Genomic DNA, 18,059 nt, shown 5'->3' with positions numbered 1-18,059 from the left:
CCTTTGTTGTCTCTGTTCTCTAGGGAATAGCAATTTATAGTGGTTAGTCCAATGATTTAGGGAGTATTTGCAGTTTTGCTAAATTAATGGATAAAAATTAGAACGATGTCCATGTACCATGAAAAGAAGTTTATCATACATTAATACAAAGTATAATGTGGTTTTAAATTTTAAAACAAATTTAAAGATTATAGGCTTCATATATAGAGCATTTACCGAAAACTCACTATTTTCGTAGGGGGGTACACATAGATTTGAGAAAAATTCAAAAAATTTGAAAATACTGTTTTAATACATATTTGAATCATGTAATAAAATATGATGAAGTTCAAAGAGGTTTGGAACCTTGTTGTCTCCGTTTCTCTAGGGAATAGCAATTTTATAGTGGTTAGTCCAATGATTTAGGGAGTATTTGCAGTTTTGCTAAATTAATGGATAAAAAATTAGAACGATGTCCATGTACCATGAAAAGAGTTTATCATACATTAATACAAAGGTATAATGTGGTTTTAAATTTAAAACAAATTTAAAGATTATAGGCTTCATATATAGAGCATTTACCGAAAACTCACTATTTTCGTAGGGGTTACACATAGATTTTGAGAAAAATTCAAAAAATTTGAGAAAATGTTTTAATACATATTTGAATCATGTAAAAAATATGATGAAGTTCAAAGAGGTTTGGAACCTTTGTTGTCTCCGTTCTCTAAGGAATAGCAATTTATAGTGGTTAGTCCAATGATTTAGGGAGTATTTGCAGTTTTGCTAAATTAATGGATAAAAAATTAGAACGATGTCCATGTACCATGAAAAGAAGTTTATCATACATTAATACAATGTATAATGTGGTTTTAAATTTTAAAACAAATTAAAGATTATAGGCTTCATATATAGAGCATTTACCGAAAACTCACTATTTTCGTAGGGGGGTACACATAGATTTTGAGAAAAATTCAAAAAATTGAGAATACTGTTTTAATACATATTTGAATCATGTAAAATATGATGAAGTTCAAAGAGGTTTGGAACTTTGTTGTCTCCGTTTCTCTAGGGAATAGCAATTTTATAGTGGTTAGTCCAATGATTAGGGAGTATTTGCAGTTTTGCTAAATTAATGGATAAAAAATTAGAACAATGTCCATGTACCATGAAAAGAAGTTTATCATACATTAATACAAATTTAATGTGGTTTTAAATTTTAAAACAAATTTAAAGATTATAGGCTTCATATATAGAGCATTTACCGAAAACTCACTATTTTCGTAGGGGGGTTACACATAGATTTTGACAAAAATTCAAAAAATTTGACAATACTGTTTTAATACATATTTGAATCATGTAATAACATATGATGAAGTTCAAGAGGTTTGGAACCTTTGTTGTCTCGTTTCTCTAGGGAATAGCAATTTATAGTGGTTAGTCCAATGATTTGGAGTATTTGCAGTTTTGCTAAATTAATGGATAAAAAATTAGAACGATGTCCATGTACCATGAAAGAAGTTTATCATACATTAATACAAAGGTATAATGTGGTATTAAATTTTAAAACGAATTAAAAGATTATAGGTTTCATATATAGAGAATTTACCGAAAACTCACTATTTCGTAGGGGGGTACACATAGATTTTGAGAAAAATCAAAAAATTTGAAAATACTGTTTTAATACATATATGAATCATGGAATAACATATGATGAAGTTCAAAGAGGTTTGTAACCTTTGTTGTCTCCGTTTCTCTAGGGAATAGCAATTTTATAGTGGTTAGTCCAATGATTTAGGGAGTATTTGCAGTTTTGCTAAATTAATGGATAAAAAATTAGAACGATGTCCATGTACCATGAAAAGAAGTTTATCATACATTAATACAATGGTATAATGTGGTTTTAAATTTTAAAACAAATTTAAATATTATTGGCTTCATATATAGAGCATTTACCGAAAACTCACTATTTCGTAGGGGGGTACACATAGATTTTGAGAAAATTCAAAAAATTTGAAAATACTGTTTAATACATATTTGAATCATGTAATAACATATGATGAAGTTCAAAGAGGTTTGGAACCTTTGTTGTCTCCGTTTCTCTAGGGAATAGCAATTTATAGTGGTTAGTCCAATGATTTAGGGAGTATTTGCAGTTTTGCTAAATTAATGGATAAAAAATTAGAACGATGTCCATGTACCATGAAAAGAAGTTTATATACATTAATACAAAGTTATAATGTGGTTTTAAATTTTAAACAAATTTAAAGATTATAGGCTTCATATATAGAGCATTTACCGAAAACTCACTATTTTCGTAGGGGGGTACACATAGATTTTGAGAAAAATTAAAAAAAATTGAAAATACTGTTTTAATACATATTGAATCATGTAATAAAATATGATGAAGTTCAAAGAGGTTTGGAACCTTTGTTGTCTCCGTTTCTCTAGGGAATAGCAATTTTATAGTGGTTAGTCAATGATTTAGGGAGTATTTGCAGTTTTGCTAAATTAATGGATAAAAAATTAGAACGATGTCCATGTACCATGAAAAGAAGTTTATCATACATTAATACAAAGGTATAATGTGGTTTAAATTTTAAAACAAATTTAAAGATTATAGGCTTCATATATAGAGCATTTACCGAAAACTCACTATTTTCGTAGGGGGTTAACACATAGATTTTGAGAAAAAATTCAAAAAATTTGAGAATACTGTTTTAATACATATTGAATCATGTAATAAAATATGATGAAGTTCAAAGAGGTTTGGAACCTTTGTTGTCTCCGTTTCTCTAAGGAATAGCAATTTTATAGTGGTTAGTCCAATGATTTAGGGAGTATTTACAGTTTTGCTAAATTAATTGATAAAAATTAGAACGATGTCCATGTACCATGAAAAGAAGTTTATCATACATTAATACAGGTATAATGTGGTTTTAAATTTTAAAACAAATTTAAAGATTATAGGCTTCATATATAGAGCATTACCGAAAACTCACTATTTTCGTAGGGGGTACACATAGATTTGAGAAAAATTCAAAAAATTTGAAAATACTGTTTTAATATATTTGAATCATGTAATAACATATGATGAAGTTCAAAGAGGTTTGGAACCTTTGTTGTCTCCGTTTCTCTAGGGAATAGCAATTTATAGTGGTTAGTCCAATGATTTAGGGAGTATTTGCAGTTTTGCTAAATTAATGGATAAAAAATTAGAACGATGTCCATGTACCATGAAAAGAGTTTATCATACATTAATACAAAGTATAATGTGGTTTTAAATTTTAAAACAAATTTAAAGATTATAGGCTTCATATATAGAGCATTTACCGAAAACTCACTATTCGTAGGGGGGTACACATAGATTTTGAGAAAAATTCAAAAAATTGAAAATACTGTTTTAATACATATATGAATCATGTAATAATATATGATGAAGTTCAAAGAGGTTTGGAACCTTTGTTGTCTCCGTTTCTCTAGGGAATAGCAATTTTATAGTGGTTAGTCCAATGATTTAGGGAGCATTTGCAGTTTTGCTAAATTAATGGATAAAAAATTAGAACGATGTCCATGTACCATGAAAAGAAGTTTATCATATTTAATACAAAGTATAATGTGGTTTTAAATTTTAAAACAAATTTAAAGATTATAGGCTTCATATATAGAGCATTTACCGAAAACTCACTATTTTCGTAGGGGGGTACACATAGATTTTGAGAAAAATTCAAAAAATTTGAGAATACTGTTTTAATACATATTGAATCATGTAATAAATATGATGAAGTTCAAAGAGGTTTGGAACTTTGTTGTCTCCGTTTCTCTAGGGAATAGCAATTTTATAGTGGTTAGTCCAATGATTTAGGGAGTATTTGCAGTTTTGCTAAATTAATGGATAAAAAATTTAGAACGATGTCCATGTACCATGAAAAGAAGTTATCATACATTAATACAAAGGTATAATGTGGTTTTAAATTTAAAACAAATTAAAGATTATAGGCTTCATATATAGAGCATTTACCGAAAACTCACTATTTTCGTAGGGGTTACACATAGATTTTGAGAAAAATTCAAAAAATTTGAGAATACTGTTTTAATACATATTTGAATCATGTAATAAAATATGATGAAGTTCAAAGAGGTTTGGAACCTTTGTTGTCTCCGTTCTCTAAGGAATAGCAATTTTATAGTGGTTAGTCCAATGATTTAGGGAGTATTTACAGTTTTGCTAAATTAATTGATAAAAATTAGAACGATGTCCATGTACCATGAAAAGAAGTTTATCATACATTAATACAAAGGTAATGTGGTTATAATTTAAACGAATTAAAAGATTATAGGCTCATATATAGATTATAGGAAAATTTAAACGCATATTAAAGAATACTCATATTAGGGGTAGGGGTACACATAGATTTTGAAAAAATTCAAAAAATTTGAGAATGCTGTTTTAATACATATTTGAATCATGTAATAACATATGATGAAGTTCAAAGAGGTTTGGAACCTTTGTTGTCTCCGTTTCTCTAGGGAATAACAATTTTATAGTGGTTAGTCCAATGATTTAGGAGTATTTGCAGTTTTGCTAAATTAATGGATAAAAAATTAGAACGATGTCCATGTACCATGAAAAGAAGTTTATCATACATTAATACAAAGGTATAATGTGGTTTTAAATTTTAAAACAAATTTAAAGATTATAGGCTTCATATATAGAGCATTTACCGAAAACTCACTATTTTCGTAGGGGGGTACACATAGATTTTGAGAAAAAATTCAAAAAATTGAGAATACTGTTTTAATACATTTGAATCATGTAATAAAATATGATGAAGTTCAAAGAGGTTTGGAACCTTTGTTGTCTCCGTTTCTCTAGGGAATAGCAATTTTATAGTGGTTAGTCCAATGATTTAGGGAGTATTTGCAGTTTTGCTAAATTAATGGATAAAAAATTAGAACGATGTCCATGTACCATGAAAAGAAGTTTATCATACATTAATACAAAGGTATAATGTGGTTTTAAATTTTAAAACAAATTTAAAGATTATTGGCTTCATATATAGAGCATTTACCGAAAACTCACTATTTCGTAGGGGGGTACACATAGATTTTGAGAAAAATTCAAAAAAATTGAGAATACTGTTTTAATACATATTTGAATCATGTAATAAAATATGATGAAGTTCAAAGAGGTTTGGAACCTTTGTTGTCTCCGTTCTCTAAGGAATAGCAATTTATAGTGGTTAGTCCAATGATTTAGGGAGTATTTGCAGTTTTGCTAAATTAATTGATAAAAAATTAGAACGATGTCCATGTACCATGAAAAGAAGTTTATCATACATTAATACAAAGTATAATGTGGTTTTAAATTTTAAAACAAATTAAAAGATTATAGGCTTCATATATAGAGAATTTACCGAAAACTCACTATTTCGTAGGGGGGTACACATAGATTTTGAGAAAAATTCAAAAAATTTGAGAATACTGTTTTAATACATATTTGAATCATGTAATAAATATATGATGAAGTTCAAAGAGGTTTGGAACCTTTGTTGTCTCCGTTTCTCTAGGGAATAGCAATTTATAGTGGTTAGTCCAATGATTTAGGGAGTATTTGCAGTTTTGCTAAATTAATGGATAAAAAATTAGAACGATGTCCATGTACCATGAAAAGAAGTTTATCATACATTAATACAAAGTTATAATGTGGTTTAAATTTTAAAACAAATTTAAAGATTATAGGCTTCATATATAGAGCATTTACCGAAAACTCACTATTTTCGTAGGGGTAACACATAGATTTTGAAAAAAAATCAAAAAAATTGAAAATACTGTTTTAATACATATTTGAATCATGTAATAAAATATGATGAAGTTCAAAGAGGTTTGGAACCTTTGTTGTCTCCGTTTCTCTAGGGAATAGCAATTTTATAGTGGTTAGTCCAATGATTTAGGGAGTATTTGCAGTTTTGCTAAATTAATGGATAAAAAATTAGAACGATGTCCATGTACCATGAAAAGAAGTTTATCATACATTAATACAAAAGTATAATGTGGTTTTAAATTTTAAAACAAATTTAAAGATTATAGGCTTCATATATAGAGCATTTACCGAAAACTCACTATTTCGTAGGGGGGTACACATAGATTTTGAGAAAATTCAAAAAATTTGAGAATACTGTTTTAATACATATTTGAATCATGTAATAAATATGATGAAGTTCAAAGAGGTTTGGAACTTTGTTGTCTCCGTTTCTCTAGGGAATAGCAATTTTACAGTGGTTAGTCCAATGATTTAGAGAGTATTTGCAGTTTTGCTAAATTAATGGATAAAAAATTAGAACGATGTCCATGTACCATGAAAGAAGTTTATCATACATTAATACAAAGGTATAATGTGGTTTAAATTTAAAACAAATTAAAGATTATAGGCTTCATATATAGAGCATTTACCGAAAACTCACTATTTTCGTAGGGAATATATTTGATAAAATTGAATCAAAAAAATGATGAAAAAATTGAAATGTCTGTTTTAATACATATTTGTAATATATGAATAATGTAATAATATGATGAAGTTCAAAGAGGTTTGGAACCTTTGTTGTCTCCGTTTCTCTAGGGAATAGCAATTTATAGTGGTTAGTCCAATGATTTAGGGAGTATTTGCAGTTTTGCTAAATTAATGGATAAAAAATTAGAACGATGTCCATGTACCATGAAAAGAAGTTTATCATACATTAATACAAAGGTATAATGTGGTTTAAAATTTTAAAACAAATTAAAGATTATAGGCTTCATATATAGAGCATTTACCGAAAACTCACTATTTTCGTAGGGGTTACACATAGATTTTGAGAAAAATTCAAAAAATTGAAATACTGTTTTAATACATATTTGAATCATGTAATAAAATATGATGAAGTTCAAAGAGGTTTGGAACCTTTGTTGTCTCCGTTTCTCTAGGGAATAGCAATTTTATAGTGGTTAGTCCAATGATTTAGGGAGTATTTGCAGTTTTGCTAAATTAATTGATAAAAAATTAGAACGATGTCCATGTACCATGAAAAGAGTTTATCATACATTAATACAAAGGTATAATGTGGTTTTAAATTTTAAAACAATTTAAAGATTATAGGCTTCATATATAGAGCATTTACCGAAAACTCACTATTTTCGTAGGGGGGTACACATAGATTTTGAGAAAAATTCAAAAAAATTGAGAATACTGTTTTAATACATATTGAATCATGTAATAAAATATGATGAAGTTCAAAGAGGTTTGGACCCTTTGTCTCCGTTTCTCTAGGGAATAGCAATTTTATAGTGGTTAGTCAATGATTTAGGGAGTATTTGCAGTTTTGCTAAATTAATGGATAAAAAATTAGAACGATGTCCATGTACCATGAAAAGAGTTTATCATATTAATACAAAGGTATAATGTGGTTTTAAATTTTAAAACAAATTTAAAGATTATAGGCTTCATATATAGAGCATTTACCGAAAACTCACTATTTTCGTAGGGGGGTACACATAGATTTTGAGAAAAATTCAAAAAAATTGAAAATACTGTTTTAATACATATTTGAATCATGTAATAAAATATGATGAAGTTCAAAGAGGTTTGGAACCTTTGTTGTCTCCGTTTCTCTAGGGAATAGCAATTTTATAGTGGTTAGTCCAATGATTTAGGGAGTATTTGCAGTTTTGCTAAATTAATGGATAAAAAATTAGAACGATGTCCATGTACCATGAAAAGAAGTTTATCATACATTAATACAAAGTTATAATGTGGTTTAAATTTTAAAACAAATTTAGAGATTATAGGCTTCAAATATAGAGCATTTACCGAAAACTCACTATTTTCGTAGGGGGGTACACATAGATTTTGAGAAATTCAAAAAATTTGAAATACTGTTTTAATACATATTTGAATCATGTAATAAAATATGATGAAGTTCAAAGAGGTTTGGAACCTTTGTTGTCTCCGTTTCTCTAAGGAATAGCAATTTTATAGTGGTTAGTCCAATGATTTAGGGAGTATTTGCAGTTTTGCTAAATTAATTGATAAAAAATTAGAACGATGTCCATGTACCATGAAAAGAAGTTTATCATACATTAATACAAAGTTATAATGTGGTTATAAATTTTAAAACAAATTAAAAGATTATAGGCTTCATATATAGAGCATTTACCGAAAACTCACTATTTTCGTAGGGGGGTACACATAGATTTTGAGAAAAATTCAAAAAATTGAAATACTGTTTTAATACATATTTGAATCATGTAATAACATATGATGAAGTTCAAAGAGGTTGGAACCTTTGTTGTCTCCGTTTCTCTAGGGAATAGCAATTTTATAGTGGTTAGTCCAATGATTTAGGGAGTATTTGCAGTTTTGCTAAATTAATGGATAAAAAATTAGAACGATGTCCATGTACCATGAAAAGAAGTTTATCATACATTAATACAAAGGTATAATGTGGTTTTAATTTTAAAACAAATTTAAGATTATAGGCTTCATATATAGAGCATTTACCGAAAACTCACTATTTTCGTAGGGGGTACACATAGATTTTGAGAAAAATTCAAAAAATTTGAGAATACTGTTTTAATACATATTTGAATCATGTAATAAATATGATGAAGTTCAAAGAGGTTTGGAACCTTTGTTGTCTCCGTTTCTCTAAGGAATAGCAATTTTATAGTGGTTAGTCCAATGATTTAGGGAGTATTTACAGTTTTGCTAAATTAATTGATAAAAAATTAGAACGATGTCCATGTACCATGAAAAGAAGTTTATCATACATTAATACAAAGGTATAATGTGGTTTTAAATTTTAAAACAAATTTAAAGATTATAGGCTTCATATATAGAGCATTTACCGAAAACTCACTATTTTCGTAAGGGGGTACACATAGATTTTGAGAAAAATTCAAAAAATTTGAAAATACTGTTTTAATACATATTTGAATCATGTAATAAAATATGATGAAGTTCAAAGAGGTTTGGAACCTTTGTTGTCTCCGTTTCTCTAGGGAATAGCAATTTTATAGTGGTTAGTCCAATGATTTAGGGAGTATTTGCAGTTTGCTAAATTAATGGATAAAAAATTAGAACGATGTCCATGTACCATGAAAAGAAGTTTATCATACATTAATACAAAAGTATAATGTGGTTTTAAATTTTAAAACAAATTTAAGATTATAGGCTTCATATATAGAGCATTTACCGAAAACTCACTATTTTCGTAGGGGTTAACACATAGATTTTGAAAAAATTCAAAAAAATTGAAAATACTGTTTTAATACATATTTGAATCATGTAATAAAATATGATGAAGTTCAAAGAGGTTTGGAACCTTTGTTGTCTCCGTTTCTCTAGGGAATAGCAATTTTATAGTGGTTAGTCCAATGATTTAGGGAGTATTTGCAGTTTTGCTAAATTAATGGATAAAAAATTAGAACGATGTCCATGTACCATGAAAAAGTTTATCATACATTAATACAAAGGTATAATGTGGTTTTAAATTTTAAAACAAATTTAAAGATTATAGGCTTCATATATAGAGCATTTACCGAAAACTCACTATTTTCGTAGGGGGTTACACATAGATTTGAAAAATTCAAAAAATTTGAGAATACTGTTTTAATACATATTTGAATCATGTAATAAATATGATGAAGTTCAAAGAGGTTTGGAACCTTTTTGTCTCCGTTTCTCTAGGAATAGCAATTTTATAGTGGTTAGTCCAATGATTTAGGGAGTATTTGCAGTTTTGCTAAATTATTAATGATAAAAAATTAGAACGATGTCCATGTACCATGAAAAGAAGTTTATCATACATTAATACAAATGTATAATGTGGTTTTAAATTTTAAAACAAATTAAAAGATTATAGGCTTCATATATAGAGCATTTACCGAAAACTCACTATTTTCGTAGGGGGGTACACATAGATTTTGAGAAAATTCAAAAATTTGAAATAATGTTTTAATACATATTTGAATCATGTAATAAATATGATGAAGTTCAAAGAGGTTTGGAACCTTTGTTGTCTCCGTTTCTCTAGGAAAGCAATTTTATAGTGGTTAGTCCAATGATTTAGGGAGTATTTGCAGTTTTGCTAAATTAATGGATAAAAAATTAGAACGATGTCCATGTACCATGAAAAGAAGTTTATCATACATTAATACAAAGGTATAATGTGGTTTTAAATTTTAAAAAAATTAAAGATTATAGGCTTCATATATAGAGCATTTACCGAAAACTCACTATTTTCGTAGGGGGTACACATAGATTTTGAGAAAAATTCAAAAAATTTGAGAATACTGTTTTAATACATATTTGAATCATGTAATAAAATATGATGAAGTTCAAAGAGGTTTGGAACCTTTGTTGTCTCCGTTTCTCTAAGGAATAGCAATTTTATAGTGGTTAGTCCAATGATTTAGGGAGTATTTACAGTTTTGCTAAATTAATTGATACAAAATTAGAACGATGTCCATGTACCATGAAAAGAAGTTTATCATAATTAATACAAATGTATAATGTGGTTATAAATTTTAAAACAAATTAAAGATTATAGGCTTCATATATAGAGCATTTACCGAAAACTCACTATTTTGTAGGGGGGTACACATAGATTTTGAGAAAAATTCAAAAAAATTGAGAATACTGTTTTAATACATATTTGAATCATGTAATAACATATGATGAAGTTCAAAGAGGTTTGGAACCTTTGTTGTCTCCGTTTCTCTAGGGAATAGCAATTTTATAGTGGTTAGTCCAATGATTTAGGGAGTATTTGCAGTTTTGCTAAATTAATGGATAAAAAATTAGAACGATGTCCATGTACCATGAAAAGAAGTTTATCATACATTAATACAAATGTATAATGTGGTTTTAAATTTTAAAAAAAAATTAAAGATTATAGGCTTCATATATAGAGCATTTACCGAAAACTCACTATTTTCGTAGGGGGGTACACATAGATTTTGAGAAAAATTCAAAAAAATGAAAATACTGTTTTAATACATATTTGAATCATGTAATAAAATATGATGAAGTTCAAAGAGGTTTGGAACCTTTGTTGTCTCCGTTTCTCTAGGGAATAGCAATTTTATAGTGGTTAGTCCAATGATTTAGGGAGTATTTGCAGTTTTGCTAAATTAATGGATAAAAAATTAGAACGATGTCCATGTACCATGAAAAGAAGTTTATCATACATTAATACAAAGGTATAATGTGGTTTTAAATTTAAAAAAAATTTAAGATTATAGGCTTCATATATAGAGCATTTACCGAAAACTCACTATTTCGTAGGGGGGTGGGTACACATAGATTTTGAGAAAAATTCAAAAAAATTGAGAATACTGTTTTAATACATATTTGAATCATGTAATAAAATGATGAAGTTCAAAGAGGTTTGGAACCTTTGTTGTCTCCGTTTCTCTAGGAATAGCAATTTTATAGTGGTTAGTCCAATGATTTAGGGAGTATTTACAGTTTTGCTAAATTATAGAAATTAAAAATTAGAACGATGTCCATGTACCATGAAAAGAAGTTTATCATAAATTAATACAAATGTATAATGTGGTTATAAATTTTAAAACAAATTAAAAGATTATAGGCTTCATATATAGAGCATTTACCGAAAACTCACTATTTTCGTAGGGGGGTACACATAGATTTGAGAAAAAATTAAAAAATTTGAGAATACTGTTTAATACATATTTGAATCATGTAATAAAATATGATGAAGTTCAAAGAGGTTTGGAACCTTTGTGTCTCCGTTTCTCTAGGAATAGCAATTTTATAGTGGTTAGTCCAATGATTTAGGGAGTATTTGCAGTTTTGCTAAATTAATGGATAAAAAATTAGAACGATGTCCATGTACCATGAAAAGAAGTTTATCATACATTAATACAAAGGTATAATGTGGTTTTAAATTTTAAAACAAATTTAAAGATTATAGGCTTCATATATAGAGCATTTACCGAAAACTCACTATTTTCGTAGGGGTTAACACATAGATTTTGAAAAAAAAAAAAAATCAAAAAAATGAGATACTGTTTTAATACATATTTGAATCATGTAATAAATATGATGAAGTTCAAAGAGGTTTGGAACCTTTGTTGTCTCCGTTTCTCTAAGGAATAGCAATTTTATAGTGGTTAGTCCAATGATTTAGGGAGTATTTACAGTTTTGCTAAATTAATTGATAAAAAATTAGAACGATGTCCATGTACCATGAAAAAGAAGTTTATCATAAATTAATACAAATGTATAATGTGGTTATAATTTTAAAACAAATTAAAAAATTATAGGCTTCATATATAGAGCATTTACCGAAAACTCACTATTTTCGTAGGGGGGTACACATAGATTTTGAGAAAAATTAAAAAATTTGAAAATACTGTTTTAATACATATTTGAATCATGTAATAAATATATGATGAAGTTCAAAGAGGTTTGGAACCTTTGTTGTCTCCGTTTCTCTTAGGGAATAGCAATTTTATAGTGGTTAGTCCAATGATTTAGGGAGTATTTGCAGTTTTGCTAAATTAATGGATAAAAAATTAGAACGATGTCCATGTACCATGAAAAGAAGTTTATCATACATTAATACAATGGTATAATGTGGTTTTAACATTTAAAACAAATTAAAGATTATAGGCTTCATATATAGAGCATTTACCGAAAACTCACTATTTTCGTAGGGGTTAACACATAGATTTTGAGAAAAATTCAAAAAATTTGAGAATACTGTTTTAATACATATTTGAATCATGTAATAAAATATGATGAAGTTCAAAGAGGTTTGGAACCTTTGTTGTCTCTGTTTCTCTAAGGAATAGCAATTTTATAGTGGTTAGTCCAATGATTTAGGGAGTATTTACAGTTTTGCTAAATTAATTGATAAAAAATTAGAACGATGTCCATGTACCATGAAAAGAAGTTTATCATACATTAATACAAAGGTATAATGTGGTTTTAAATTTTAAAACAAATTTAAGATTATAGGCTTCATATATAGAGCATTTACCGAAAACTCACTATTTTCGTAGGGGGGGTACACATAGATTTTGAGAAAAATTCAAAAAATTTGAAAATACTGTTTTAATACATATTTGAATCATGTAATAATATATGATGAAGTTCAAAGAGGTTTGGAACCTTTGTTGTCTCCGTTTCTCTAGGGAATAGCAATTTTATAGTGGTTAGTCCAATGATTTAGGGAGTATTTGCAGTTTTGCTAAATTAATGGATAAAAAATTAGAACGATGTCCATGTACCATGAAAAGAAGTTTATCATACATTAATACAAAGTTATAATGTGGTTTTAAATTTTAAAACAAATTTAAAGATTATAGGCTTCATATATAGAGCATTTACCGAAAACTCACTATTTTCGTAGGGGTTAACACATAGATTTTGAAAAAAATTCAAAAAATTGAAAATACTGTTTTAATACATATTTGAATCATGTAATAAAATATGATGAAGTTCAAAGAGGTTTGGAACCTTTGTTGTCTCCGTTTTCTAGGGAATAGCAATTTTATAGTGGTTAGTCCAATGATTTAGGGAGTATTTGCAGTTTTGCTAAATTAATGGATAAAAAATTAGAACGATGTCCATGTACCATGAAAAGAAGTTTATCATACATTAATACAAAGGTATAATGTGGTTTAAATTTTAAAACAAATTAAAGATTATAGGCTTCATATATAGAGCATTTACCGAAAACTCACTATTTTCGTAGGGGGTACACATAGATTTTGAGAAAAATTCAAAAAATTGAGAATACTGTTTTAATACATATTTGAATCATGTAATAAAATATGATGAAGTTCAAAGAGGTTTGGAACCTTTGTTGTCTCCGTTTCTCTAGGGAATAGCAATTTTATAGTGGTTAGTCCAATGATTTAGGGAGTATTTGCAGTTTTGCTAAATTAATGGATAAAAAATTAGAACGATGTCCATGTACCATGAAAAGAAGTTATCATACATTAATACAAAGGTATAATGTGGTTTTAAATTTTAAAAAAATTTAAAGATTATAGGCTTCATATATAGAGCATTTACCGAAAACTCACTATTTTCGTAGGGGGGTACACATAGATTTTGAGAAAAATTCAAAAAAATTGAAAATACTGTTAAACATATTTGAATCATGTAATAATATATGATGAAGTTCAAAGAGGTTTGGAACCTTTGTTGTCTCCGTTTCTCTAGGGAATAGCAATTTATAGTGGTTAGTCAATGATTTAGGGAGTATTTGCAGTTTTGCTAAATTAATGGATAAAAAATTAGAACGATGTCCATGTACCATGAAAAGAAGTTTATCATACATTAATACAAAGTTATAATGTGGTTTTAATTTTAAAACAAATTAAAGATTATAGGCTTCATATATAGAGCATTTACCGAAAACTCACTATTTTCGTAGGGGTTAACACATAGATTTTGAGAAAAATTCAAAAAATTGAGAATACTGTTTTAATACATATTTGAATCATGTAATAAAATATGATGAAGTTCAAAGAGGTTTGGAACCTTTGTTGTCTCCGTTTCTCTAAGGAATAGCAATTTTATAGTGGTTAGTCCAATGATTTAGGGAGTATTTACAGTTTTGCTAAATTAATTGATAAAAAATTAGAACGATGTCCATGTACCATGAAAAGAAGTTTATCATAATTAATACAAAGTATAATGTGGTTATAAATTTTAAAACGAATTAAAAGATTATAGGCTTCATATATAGAGCATTTACCGAAAACTCACTATTTTCGTAGGGGGGTACACATAGATTTTGAGAAAAATTAAAAAATTTGAGAATACTGTTTTAATACATATTTGAATCATGTAATAATATATGATGAAGTTCAAAGAGGTTTGGAACCTTTGTTGTCTCCGTTTCTCTAGGGAATAGCAATTTTATAGTGGTTAGTCCAATGATTTAGGGAGTATTTGCAGTTTTGCTAAATTAATGGATAAAAAATTAGAACGATGTCCATGTACCATGAAAAGAAGTTTATCATACATTAATACAAATGTATAATGTGGTTTAAATTTTAAAACAAATTTAAAGATTATAGGCTTCATATATAGAGCATTTACCGAAAACTCACTATTTCGTAGGGGTTACACATAGATTTTGAGAAAAATTCAAAAAATTGAGAATACTGTTTTAATACATATTTGAATCATGTAATAAATATGATGAAGTTCAAAGAGGTTGGAACCTTTGTTGTCTCCGTTCTCTAAGGAATAGCAATTTTATAGTGGTTAGTCCAATGATTTAGGGAGTATTTGCAGTTTTGCTAAATTAATTGATAAAAATTAGAACGATGTCCATGTACCATGAAAAGAAGTTTATCATTCATTAATACAAAGGTATAATTTGGTTTTAATTTTTAAAACAAATTTAAAGATTATAGGCTTCATATATAGAGCATTTACCGAAAACTCACTATTTCGTAGGGGGGTACACATAGATTTTGAGAAAAATTCAAAAAATTTGAAAATACTGTTTTAATACATATTTGAATCATGTAATAAAATATGATGAAGTTCAAAGAGGTTTGGAACCTTTGTTGTCTCCGTTTCTCTAGGAATAGCAATTTTATAGTGGTTAGTCCAATGATTTAGGGAGTATTTGCAGTTTTGCTAAATTAATGGATAAAAAATTAGAACGATGTCCATGTACCATGAAAAGAAGTTTATCATACTAATACAAAGGTATAATGTGGTTTTAAATTTTAAAACAAATTAAAGATTATAGGCTTCATATATAGAGCATTTACCGAAAACTCACTATTTTCGTAGGGGGTACACATAGATTTGAGAAAAAATCAAAAAATTGAAATACTGTTTTAATACATATTTGAATCATGTAATAAAATATGATGAAGTTCAAAGAGGTTTGGAACCTTTGTTGTCTCCGTTCTCTAGGGAATAGCAATTTTATAGTGGTTAGTCCAATGATTTAGGGAGTATTTGCAGTTTTGCTAAATTAATGGATAAAAAATTAGAACGATGTCCATGTACCATGAAAAGAAGTTTATCATACATTAATACAAAGGTATAATGTGGTTTTAAATTTTAAAACAAATTAAAAGATTATAGGCTTCATATATAGAGCATTTACCGAAAACTCACTATTTTCGTAGGGGGTACACATAGATTTTGAAAAAAATTCAAAAATTGAAATACTTTTTAATACATATTTGAATCATGTAATAAAATATGATGAAGTTCAAAGAGGTTTGGAACCTTTGTTGTCTCCGTTTCTCTAAGGAATAGCAATTTTATAGTGGTTAGTCCAATGATTTAGGGAGTATTTGCAGTTTTGCTAAATTAATTGATTAAAAATTAGAACGATGTCCATGTACCATGAAAAGAAGTTTATCATAATTAATACAAATGTATAATGTGGTTATAAATTTTAAAACGAATTAAAAGATTATAGGCTTCATATATAGAGCATTTACCGAAAACTCACTATTTTCGTAGGGGGGGTACACATAGATTTTGAGAAAAATTCAAAAAATGAAAATACTGTTTTAATACATATTTGAATCATGTAATAAAATATGATGAAGTTCAAAGAGGTTTGGAACCTTTGTTGTCTCCGTTTCTCTAGGAATAGCAATTTATAGTGGTTAGTCCAATGATTTAGGGAGTATTTGCAGTTTTGCTAAATTAATGATAAAAAATTAGAACGATGTCCATGTACCATGAAAAGAAGTTTATCATACATTAATACAAAGGTATAATGTGGTTTTAAATTTTAAAACAAATTTAAAGATTATAGGCTTCATATATAGAGCATTTACCGAAAACTCACTATTTTCGTAGGGGGGTACACATAGATTTTGAGAAAAATCAAAAAATTTGAGAATACTGTTTTAATACATATTTGAATCATGTAATAAAATATGATGAAGTTCAAAGAGGTTTGGAACCTTTGTTGTCTCCGTTTCTCTAAGGAATAGCAATTTTATAGTGGTTAGTCCAATGATTTAGGGAGTATTTACAGTTTTGCTAAATTAATGATAAAAAATTAGAACGATGTCCATGTACCATGAAAAGGAGTTTATCATAAATTAATACAAATGTATAATGTGGTTAAAATTTTAAAACGAATTAAAAGATTATAGGCTTCATATATAGAGCATTTACCGAAAACTCACTATTTTCGTAGGGGGTACACATAGATTTTGAGAAAAATTCAAAAATTTGAAAATACTGTTTTAATACATATTTGAATCATGTAAAAACATATGATGAAGTTCAAAGAGGTTTGGAACCTTTGTTGTCTCCGTTTCTCTAGGGAATAGCAATTTTATAGTGGTTAGTCCAATGATTTAGGGAGTATTGCAGTTTTGCTAAATTAATGGATAAAAAATTAGAACGATGTCCATGTACCATGAAAAGAAGTTTATCATACATTAATACAAAGGTATAATGTGGTTTTAAATTTTAAAACAAATTTAAGATTATAGGCTTCATATATAGAGCATTTACCGAAAACTCACTATTTTCGTAGGGGGGTACACATAGATTTTGAGAAAAATTCAAAAAATTTGAGAATACTGTTTTAATACATATTTGAATCATGTAATAAAATATGATGAAGTTCAAATAGGTTTGGAACCTTTGTTGTCTCCGTTTCTCTAGGGAATAGCAATTTTATAGTGGTTAGTCAATGATTTAGGGAGTATTTGCAGTTTGCTAAATTAATGGATAAAAAATTAGAACGATGTCCATGTACCATGAAAAGAAGTTTATCATACATTAATACAAAGGTATAATGTGGTTTTAAATTTAAAACAAATTAAAGATAATAGGCTTCATATATAGAGCATTTACCGAAAACTCACTATTTTCGTAGGGGGGGGTACACATAGATTTTGAGAAAATTCAAAAAATTTGAGAATACTGTTTTAATACATATTTGAATCATGTAATAAAATATGATGAAGTTCAAAGAGGTTTGGAACCTTTGTTGTCTCCGTTTCTCTAAGGAATAGCAATTTTATAGTGGTTAGTCCAATGATTTAGGGAGTATTTACAG

The sequence above is a fragment of the Brassica napus genome, chromosome A5, assembly GCF_020379485.1.
Source record: "Brassica napus cultivar Da-Ae chromosome A5, Da-Ae, whole genome shotgun sequence".
Taxonomy (NCBI): domain Eukaryota; kingdom Viridiplantae; phylum Streptophyta; class Magnoliopsida; order Brassicales; family Brassicaceae; genus Brassica; species Brassica napus.
The sequence above is the reverse complement of the archived record's forward strand: the minus strand, read 5'-3'. Positions refer to the sequence as shown.